The following is a 9,912-nucleotide window of genomic DNA, read 5'->3' on the forward strand; positions in this document are numbered from 1 at the left end:
GAAATTTCTTGTAATAAATCTTATTGGTTGAGCATTTTCTTGATTGATTTCTTAGCACGGAACGTTCTCTGGCGCATGCGATTGCGGCACTGTTTGATGGCGGCAGCCATCTGTGCGGCCAACTCTGTTTGGTCCAATCCTTCGGAGGCGTAGGCATCTTAAATAAAAAAAAAAATAAAACTCACACTTTTTTCAAAGTACATAAATTGAAATGATTAAACTCACCGAGAAAACAGTTGGAAAATATTTCGTAACCTCTCATCGGAAGCTTCATTTTGCCCAAGGTATTCGATCCGTTGTAATTGTAGCTTTCCAAAGCTTCGTCGGCAAAAACCGAGGGCATAAATTGTACAATCGACATGCTGCCCTTCTTGCGCATCAAAAAGTCGACCTGAGAAAAGGAAAAAAACAAATAAGTTGAAAATTGCTTTCAGTTGACTTTAGCACTGATCAACGACTTACGTAGGATTTCCTCACGTTATCATTCTTCACAACCAACATCTCTAGCCGCTCGATGTCCTCCTGCTCGGCTATGGGGAAGGTAATGCCCGCGATAACCGTTTGTTTGGTCTGTGACAACGCCTTGTTGCTGGCCGACGAGGTTCGATCACTCTTATCCGGGGAATACTTCGGGAGTTTGACGACCGGTTCCTCCACTCTAATAATCTCATAGCCGTCGTGTTCCGCTTCCAGGAAAAACATTTTTCCAGAGACCTTTTTAATTCCTGGAACCCACATCACAAAACAAAATATGTATTAGAATTAGACATAATCGCAAGAGATTTTTCCTACTCGACTTGGTGCAAAGCGAAAGTAAAATTAAGCAAAAAAAAAATTTATTCCATAACCATGTATTTCAGAAAACAGAAATGTCTATCGTCTAATTAATCCCTATGTAAAAGTTTCATTTGGGTAGTTCTGATGACCTTGACTTCCGGCCCGAGTCTTCGCGTTTTCGGCGAATGGTTGTGATCGTTTCGGTAGGAGCGCACTATTCCCGGCCTCCCGCGGATGGTTGTGACACGGCTTTTGCAGCCCCTGTAATAGTAAAGTTCGTAAGTATAGGGGATAATGTTGTTGAAAAAAAAAACGAAAAAAAAATCATTTACATACCCATTTCTCTTCTGAGAGCACGTCCAGATAATGATATTTTCTCGGACCTGAGAGCGTTGGAAAGAGTTTTTCTCTATAACAAGCTGCATAGTGCCCCGTGGTCCCATGATGAACTGTATCATCGGTGCTCCTGCGAAAACAGAATGTGAGTTTCATTAGATTGTAGTTTATAACCTTTTTCAATAGTAAATGAAAAACAGTAATATTTGCAAATAATTTAGGCAAATTGAGTTTACTTTATTTCAAACGCACTTCATTGGTTTAAGGCACTTAGAAATTAGCCTGAATTTGTTAATTATAAAAAGAAAAAGTATTAAATAGTTTTCGTGTTCAAATGAAAACTACATTTATAATGAAAAAAAAAAACTTTTATAAAAACAAATTAAGGCACAGTGGTGTTAATGCTTCCAATGAGTCAAATGTCAAATGAGGTAAATATTTCGATTGTTTTTTTTTCTAAAATCATATCGAACTAATTTTAAACGAAAAACGAAACTAGAAATACATTCGAAGCATAAAAATAATAAAATTGTTTTTTTTTTCTATTTCTTCATCATTGATGTTGATGCTGCCTATTTTGTTAGCAAATACATATTGTAAACCTCGATTGGTCTACTGAAATCCTTAATAGTAATTGATTCAAATTGAGTAAGAAAGATTTTGGAAGCTTTTTCAGTAACAATAAAACACCAATCAGGCCACAATCAATTCTTCCGCTGGATTCGGTACGACCCACAAACGTCCACGCTGGCCGGATCGTTTTTTTCGTGATTGTGCTCGGCGCTGATGCAGTATATGAGCTCATCTTTGATGAAAATCTGAGCCCCGCATCCCGCTTTACGATAGTTCATACAACGGTAGAAGTTAAGGCCTTCTTTTTTGTAGGCAAACTGGAAAATTTCGCTCGCATATGTCACCGTGGCCGATCCGAAACGAGTATTGTTGTACACCACCGGTATTCCTTGCTGCTGCGAGAGTATCACGTTCAAATCTATTGTTTGTTTGATAATTTTCGGCTTCCGACCACGTTTCTTACCACCGGAATTGATTTCAACGGGGATTACAAGGAAATCTGCAATAAATTTGAAAAGTCATTAGAAACACAAAGTTTTACTTAAAAAAAAGTTTAAACCGAATTGAAATCAAAACGTGCAACTATTTTACAAAATTTATTTCTCGTAATTTGGAATTCATTTTCTTTAATCCTCACTTCAAAAATCATAATAACTGAAAAAAAATTCAAAAAAAAAAATCGTTTAAGCATCTAATTTTCACTCGTCCAACTTGCTACTATTCGTGGGATCGTGATTGTGGTGTTGGTTCTTCAGGATTAGCCCCGAGCTTCCGTCCAACGTAATAATACGGGCCCGGCACTTGAGAGATCGACTTTTCGAGCACAGCCAGTAGGTTTTGTTCTTGTTACTGTTGTTGCGGAAAAACGCATATCCACCCATCAGCAGCATCGGACGTCCTTTGCGTCCGACCACCATCTTGAGATCCAGTGGGAACTGTTGGACCTCTTCCTCACATTGATCCCAAGAATCATCGCGGGCCAACTTCACTATCACAACTTCTTCTGAAAAAAGATTGAAAAACGAAAATGTTAGTTGGAAAATAATAAGAAATGTCTGCAAAATTTTGTTTTGGACAAAAAATGATTCTTCAAATTAAAAAAAAAAAAACAATTTATTTGCTATATTTCATTCTTTCTCTCTTGGTAATTAACTAATCCTATGCAGGGGATTGGGCGGCGGGTGATTGTGACTTTGACCATTGTGGCAAATTTTCGCACTTCCAGCGTAGGTAACTATCCGTGCTCGACACTTCATCTTTTTGATCCGCGAACAGGTCCAGTAGGTGGTGTGCTCATTGCCCCCGTTGCGGGTATAGGAAAACCCATCGATCAGCATCTTGTAGTTTCCCTTCATGCTCGGGATCACGTTGATACGGTGGGCGGCTAGGTTGAGCTCTATTAGGTGGCGACCTACAAAAAAAGAAACTATTAGTATTGATGAAATTTCACGACAAAAATTCGCCTGAAATTCGAAGAATGCTATCAGTTACAAACTGTACCTTACAATAAAACTCTTCCCCTTTTTAAAAATTGGTAAAATTTTATTTCTTTTGAAAGTTACCGATATTTCACAACCCAAAATTCTTACGGTTACCTTTCGGTTGCCCTTCTGACCCGGATATTCTCCAGAGAGTGATGAAAAAAAAATTTCAACCGAACATGATGATTCTGCCTAATTTATTCATCTGCCCAGTAGCACTTTCTGTATTCCCATCTCTAGCCGAACAACCTTCAACTTTCGACCGAACGTTCAACCACTATCTTCATAATCTCATACTCTAGTTTTCTTGTCATACTGAAGTTTTTCAGATTGAACGATCAAATCAATGGATTATGTGTATATGAAATTATAGCAGCACGAGTTCAATAGTCTGCCGTTCGGCTTAATTTGCGATCCCGATAGTTTTCAGATGGTACTGGAAACATTTTGTTTGCAGAGGCTTTTATTCGCCGCGCGTGAGGTGACGATAGACGAGTCACCTTACCGTCACGGCACTCCAATCACTTTATTCCGATAGTCGATTTAAGTGAAGTGAAAGAGGTTAATTTCCAAAGTTCATTACTCACTTAAAGCGACTCCTGGAATCGAGTGACTCGACTACTATCACCCCACGTGAGGCACAGAATAAGGGCCAGAGAGACGCTTCATAAAAAGTGGTATACCCTGACTAAAGGCGAAAATCTCTATTCCAAACCTCTTTGTGATCAAATGCACGCCAAAATGTGTCCTCTTAGATTTCTTCTGGAACAATTAATACCCGTTATCACCTCGTTATCATACAAACATCCTTTTCCGCTATTAAGATAGCGACTTACTATCTTCTTCAATGAGCTTTTTCTATTGATCAATTAATAGGTAGCAAAAACCTCCGAATGCTCGGCAGTTGAGCTGTTGTCTTTTTTTTTGAGTCTACCAACCCTTTTTTGGGTGTTGCCTGTTAGTGCTTCATCATTTTCTACTCGATTCTGGGTTTTGTCAGGTAAGTTATTGCATTTCTTTTTAGCTCAGAATTTGAATAACCAAGTGTGACCTGGTCCGGTGTTCCCGTTTAACGAATTAACTGATTTTTGATTGAAAATTTCAATGCTTTCTATTCAAAGACCGAATCGGCGAAACATATTCTCGATCAGTAGAGTGACCAGCTTTACAAATGTGTAATGCTACTGCAGGTCTGAATTCTGTGAAGGGAGGTTTTCTTCTTGGAGTCAAATCCAGTTATAGTCAAGTGTTCCTCGAATCTATCTATCAGTTTCCTTTTGATTTATCCTTATCACAGTCGGAACAACTGATTCTGCACACACCAGATCTATGAAAAAGATCTACTGGATCTTTAGTCAATTCTAAGATGAATTTCATTTGATTATTTGAGCTAGTGAACACTAGCTCAATATCAAACTTTGTCTACTATTGTCGTAATTCAAGTGCGTTGACACTATTGAACTCCATATAGCTTTGTTGAAACTCCTTCTGAATGGGAGTTAAAGAAAGATTTCTGTTGAAGCAATATTTGTTTTTTTTTTTTCCTTAGGATGGATAGCAATTTGGAAAATATATTGAATCTCCTTTTCTTTTCCTTCTGTTGAGAGAGGAATATAGGTAATTCGATGGATCATGTGATGAAACGCTGCCATCTTACGCTGGAACGAGAGGGGCTGGAGGTTCTCGGTATTACCCTCATGGTACTCGTCGGCTTTCTATAAATTTCGAATTGGAATAGGCCTTCATCCCTTCTTAACCTCATCCCTTCAGAACATCCAGGAAAGGTAAGTTCACATATTAGAGTGACAACTTAACCGATATTCCTCGTAAACGGGACTTCTCTTCTGAAATACAAATAAGAATACGTTAGTTTCAATTTACTTTTGTGAATTGTCCTCCAAATTTCCCAGTAATCAAAATATTGAATACAGAAAAGAGCGAACTCATTCAAAGCGCTTTATTTACATTTTTGTCCACAGCATTTCAAAAATATTTATCCCGGTGGCACAAACAGTCCACTGAGCTCATTTTCGGGCACGATGCGCTTGTCGGTGGCCGGATTCATCCGTCGGAAATTCATTTTGTATTGACCCACCGGGTGGAAGTGCATCGAGTTAGTCACCTTGACGTAAATTATCCCGTTGATTTCCCGGGTGATGGCGCGTGCTTTACATTTGAACCGCGTAAACAGCGAACACTTCCAGTTGCAGGTGCGAGCCGACTGCCGATCCTTGGTGTAGGCGTGACCTCCGTGCATAAGTTTCTGCTGTCCGCGGCGGGTCGTTCCGAAAACTGCCGGTTCGAAGATACCTTTGGGATGGGAGCGAAATAGATTAGATTGCGCGACTCGATATCGATGACTGTACGCACATTAAAAAATGAAAGACAAAAAAACTTTTCAATTTTACTAAAATCTCATACATTTAGGGGATGCTTTTGTATATCACGTATAAAATTTGCACTGTGAGTGATTCAGTTATCATTTCTGGGCCTGCGGAGCATTACGGGCGTCTTGCGGTACTCAGAAACCGAATGGCAGTGGGCATCGTTGGTTAATCGGACGTAGGTGATCCCGTGAATTTCTTTAGTGATAGCCCGAGCTCGACACAGACGCCGCCTGAACAACGAACAGCGCCAGTTGGTAGAATCGGAAAAATCTCTATCCTTGACGTATTCGAAGCCATGGTAGAGGAGTTTTTTGGCACCCCGCTGTGAAACTCCGAACTGGGCCACCTCAAGCGGTACGTCCGGATCTAATTTGGTGCTAATGATCCGTGTGAACTCCGCACCTGAAAAATGTTTGAGAACGTTAGAATATTTGATCAGTCAGTGACATCTGGTGTTGAACACCAGTTATAATGAAACGCGAAAATCAAAATTAGCCAGCCAATATATAGTATTTATTCTCTCTTGGTAAGAAACAACCTGTGGGAGGGTACACTTTGAGCGTACGTAGCATTAAGTACGGATGGAACTCTTAACAGACTAGCACTGGGGCCGCCCATGCTGTCGTAATGACTTCCGCTGCCCGAAGGAGCCGCGGAGACGGCTAGCATGTTCTCACTCAGCAGCGCTGCTCCCGGTAGTAAAGATGAAGGTGCCCCAAAATTCAAACCAGTCCCACCACCGTTATTGATATCATGGTTATGCATGTGCTTCATGTTCATGCGCGAGTTCACTTCGTCTATCACAACTATACAGGGACATTTGCATTTGTAGTACTGATTGCACTTCCAGTATTGTTTCGTATTGCGGTGTCGATTGCGAAAAAAAGTGACTCCATTTACCACCAACAGTAGACGACCGCTGCGCTTTGATGTTTTGAAAGAAAACTGCGGCTGGGTAGTTGCCGCCAGAAGTGATTGCGGTTGGAATTGGTGAAACTGTGCCGGGGCTAAAAACAGATAAAAGAAAACATTATTAGCATTACAAACTTATGCATCTTTAAATAGTTTCAAATCAACCATGAAGCACGATAAAAGATATTTAAATTTAAAAAATGTATTCTAAGTGGAATGCAAAAAATTAGACATTGAAATTTTATTTTTCCATTAAATCAAACTAATTATGGCTGATCGAGAGATCGTGATTATGGGTGTTTTTCAACAAACACGTATCCGGTGAGGACACGTTGGTGATCGCCCGAGCTTTGCAGCCGCTGTGCCACTTGGTACACTTCCAGTAGGTTTTCTCACTGTGTGCGTTGTTCTTGATGTAGCGGTGACCGTCGTAGATCAGGACATTGTTGCCCCGCCCGGTCGTGTATCGGAGCCGCGAGGAGCCCGTCTGTTTTGGCGACCAATCATCCGACGAATCCAGGTCCAATTTGCATTCCTTCTTTTTCTGCTTCCGTGACGTGGTTTTGGCGTCTCCTAACATCTCCGTCGAAATGTAGTAAATCCGTGGCTCAGAATCTACAACATAAAATCAAAAGAAATATTCTGTTGGCGTTACATTTTTTCGTAAAGTTTCGATAAAGTGAACAAATAAACACAGTTTGCTCAATTTTACATGAATACGTCGACTTTTATTTATTTTATTTATTAACATATATCTTCAATCCGAGTCCTCCTGGCCAAATTTAATGATACCCGGCATATTCCTGCGCTTCCGTGTGACGTGAAGCGGATGGTTGTGGGAACCACTACCCTGGACCAACCCGGCGGTATCACCGTCCGTGATCACCCGGGCCTTGCAACCGGTACTACCCTGGAACGAAGAAAGAAACGGGTCATCATTAGAATTCTAAATAAGGATCAAACCCCAATAGGGTGTACTAAAATATCGAAGCCTGATATTTGTGAAATTATGTTTTTTATAAACTGAAATGACCACATCTTCCCGGAAGGGCTCATGGATTTTCACTTCTACCCCTTACTCTCTAAGGTCTACCTTTGACCGGGTCTCAGTCTCAATTGCGACTAAGCTATTTTTTTATGCTGATAATTTTGATACTCATAGAATCATCTAATCTCAGCATTCATATACTCAACGAGCTCTCCTCTTGACGTCTCAAGGTTCGATCTATTCTCTTTATGAAACAAGACATGTGCTGATCGAGTGTCGCTTTTCTAATGCTCACGTCTGTCCTACATTACGTTTTAGGCTGTCGTACCCAATCCACTGGAGGCGAGTATGTTGGCCCGTCCTTCTTCGAGTTGATCACTACGTGTTAGGATGCCTCGTCAGTCTCCCCGCAAGTCAGACAGAGTGGCAAGGCCACGTTTCTGAACCGGTGGTAGTATTTCAAGAAACAACCGTGACTAGTTATCAACTGCATTCGCATCATCATGATTATTTTCTATCCAATAGAGGATTTATGGTTTCGAACGACGGGTCCAACTTACATTCGCTGAGCTGCCCCACAGCTATTACCAGTCGGCCAATGAGGCCTCACTTGCGTATTTCCTCACGTTAGGCGTGCCTTTACTGGTAATTGCTGGCTCAGCAAAGCCTACTTTTGCTGCATCAAATCACCAAGGTGTTCGATATGATTCGCCTGAGGGCAGCCGTAGCCATTGTCACTTTCTTGCAAGCGTACTTATCTTGGCTTTTGAAGCTAAGTCATTCACAAGTTCACAAATACCGGCTAAACTTTATCTTTCTAATGTATTAATGTATCAATCGTAAAATTGAGATTTTATAGGGACTTAATTAACGTTGATATGTTAAAAAAGCAATTACCTTCTTGGCACAAATCCAGTAAGTCTTAGTTTTGCTCTTCCGATTTTTGACGAACTTGAAACCGTTTACACTCAGCAGCACGCAACCACGTTGTCCAACCGTGAATGATACCTCCTTTGCTAAGACGCAGGGATCGTCTACATCCAGATCTTCAACCGTAAAGTGTAACAACTGCTCGTTTTCTGCAAAATACGTATTAAAAGAAACAAATATTAGTAATAATGAAAACGAGATAGGCAAATGACTTCCTAAACTGATTATTCATATAAGAAAAACAACAGCCAAACTTCTCGATTAAAAACGTGGTCCAGTTTATTTTTCACATGCATTAGCGCACCATTCAGAACGGTTCATGATTATGGGTGGGATACCGTATGACTAGGTTCTCCTCCCCGTTATGCAGCATGTACGTCAGAACTCGGGCCTTGCACCGGCTCACGCCGGCCTTCGCACACGACCAGTAGGTTTTGTTGTGGCTTTCCTTGTTCTTGGTAAAGCTGAAGTCGCCCACCTTCAGCTTACGGCAGCCTCGGAAGCCCGACACGTACCGCACGTAATCTGCAATGGTGCAATCCGTGGAAACAGAAGGGAAATAAGGGAGTTAACACATTTTTCAAATTTGGAAATGCTCTAGTTTAACAAGTTAAGCTACATTGAAGAACTTCAGCATTTTTTTCATTGTGCTTATTTTATTCGGAAGTTAACGTTTTTTCTATCTCAACGAAAATCTCATCAGTGGCATTCATGATGGGCCAGCTGCTGCTTCAGTCGTTTGAGGGAACCGTAGGTTCGGGGCGTTGAGATCACCTCGTGGTTATGGTCCACGTTGATCATCACAAAGTCATCATTGACTGTCTTGATGCGGGCCCTGCACTTGTAGACGGTAAACTGGGAACAGCGCCAGTATATGATGCTCTGACGCTTGACATGCCGATTGAAAAGGTGTCCCTGGTGCCGCAGCTGAACCGTTCCACATTTACTCCGCACGAAGGTCGGCACCAGTCCTGCAAAAACAGTCAAAATTGTTAACACAGATTGTTATTGGCTAAGAAGAAATGTTTAAACGTTAACATAAAAACACGTTTATTATGAAAAAAGTACTGTTATTTATTTTAAGTATTTCAAACATCAGAATAAATTCAACTAAATGTATTCAAATAAAGTTTTGGTATACAACAAGCTTGAAGCTTGCTGGTTGTTGGGAAGACAAATAGTGTTCTCGAGTGCATGTTTATCAAACAAGCAGGGAGAAGATCTGTAGATTGAGAAAGTTTCCCGGTAAACTATCTTTCAGTGGAAGCGAAACCAAATGTTTGATCAGCAGACTCAGATCAGTTAGAGAAAAGAAAAAAAAATCTCAAATATATTAGCTAAACTTTGAAGAAAATGGTTTAAGGCCCTTTCTGGATGATATATCTGTAAAAAGAAAAGATTTTTTTTAATCAAATTTAAAAAAAAGTGTCACTAACGAAGTACAGATTTTTTCTGAATTTCGCTTTTTTGATGAATAATTACCTATCATTTCCAGATGATACGCTTTCAAATGTGTTTCCTCAAATGC

The 9,912-nt window shown here is 40.5% G+C and overlaps 1 long non-coding RNA gene across 1 annotated transcript; it reads right to left on the reverse strand.

Moving 5' to 3' along the window:
* Positions 1-5,093: 5,093 nt before the first annotated feature.
* LOC129746324 (uncharacterized) lies at positions 5,094-6,711 on the reverse strand. Its single transcript, XR_008737290.1, has 2 exons — positions 5,538-6,711; positions 5,094-5,477 (listed from the first exon to the last, which is right to left on the reverse strand). It is a non-coding gene; the product is annotated as an uncharacterized LOC129746324 (long non-coding RNA).
* Positions 6,712-9,912: the final 3,201 nt, after the last annotated feature.

This window comes from Uranotaenia lowii, chromosome 1, assembly GCF_029784155.1.
Source record: "Uranotaenia lowii strain MFRU-FL chromosome 1, ASM2978415v1, whole genome shotgun sequence".
In the NCBI taxonomy this organism is placed as follows: Eukaryota; Metazoa; Arthropoda; class Insecta; order Diptera; family Culicidae; genus Uranotaenia; species Uranotaenia lowii.